The sequence below is a fragment of the Stegodyphus dumicola genome, chromosome 8 (genome assembly GCF_044657685.1).
Source record: "Stegodyphus dumicola isolate Sdum_Otavi_A_Nest chromosome 8, ASM4465768v1".
In the NCBI taxonomy this organism is placed as follows: Eukaryota; Metazoa; Arthropoda; class Arachnida; order Araneae; family Eresidae; genus Stegodyphus; species Stegodyphus dumicola.
This window is the reverse complement of record NC_140775.1, coordinates 83008628-83009358: the sequence shown is the minus strand read 5'-3', so window position 1 is coordinate 83009358 and position 731 is coordinate 83008628. Positions and strand designations below refer to the sequence as shown.

General features: G+C 34.6%; 1 non-coding gene across 1 annotated transcript; it reads left to right on the top strand.

Annotated features, from left to right (window-relative positions):
- The first annotated feature begins 278 nt into the window (after nucleotides 1-278).
- On the top strand, nucleotides 279-350 carry TRNAS-CGA (transfer RNA serine (anticodon CGA)). The gene has a single exon. It is a non-coding gene; the product is annotated as a tRNA-Ser (tRNA).
- The last annotated feature ends 381 nt before the right edge of the window (nucleotides 351-731 follow it).

The window sequence follows — 731 nt, the reverse complement described above, 5'->3', positions numbered from 1 at the left end:
GTTACGGCAGTCCCATATACAAAATTTCACCTTTTGAGGCTACTCGTTTTTGAGTTATGCGAGATACATGCATACGTACGTACAGATGTCACGAAAAACATCTCTCTTGAATCCTTTGGGAAAAATATTCCTTTATTCCGTCCATACGTACAGATATCACGTCAAAAAAATCGTTCAAATGGATTCGAGAGCGGTCAGAATGGATATTTTCGTTGAAAGTTTTCGCGATTACAATACTTCCCTTACTTTATAAGGTATTTTTCCCGCCCTCTTAGAATGCCTTCGTAGTGTAGTGGTAGCATGCTTGACGCGAATTCGAGAGGCCCGTGGTTCGAGTCCCGGCGAAGGCGTTGCTCATTTTTCATCTTCCCTGTTTTCAAAAATACCTGATGTTTACTTCCTTGTACAACTTCGTACAAGGAAGTAAAAAATTCTAATCGTACTTTTTTACAAAATAAAGGTGTTATTATTCCTATTTTCATAGTAGCAGGTGGTTGGTTCATAGAAATTTTCAGTAGTGATTTTATTGAAATCTTAATTTTTGTTCTATATATGTTATAATTTATTTTAATTTTGAAGATCTTTATTTCTCAAATACTTGCTTGAAATACTTATGAGCGAACGCTTGCACCTGATCAAAATGTTAACAAAATGCTCTGATAAATCGGTTGAAAAATAAAGTACATACTAAACCGAAGAAATCTCTAATATTCTGGGACAAAAATATATTT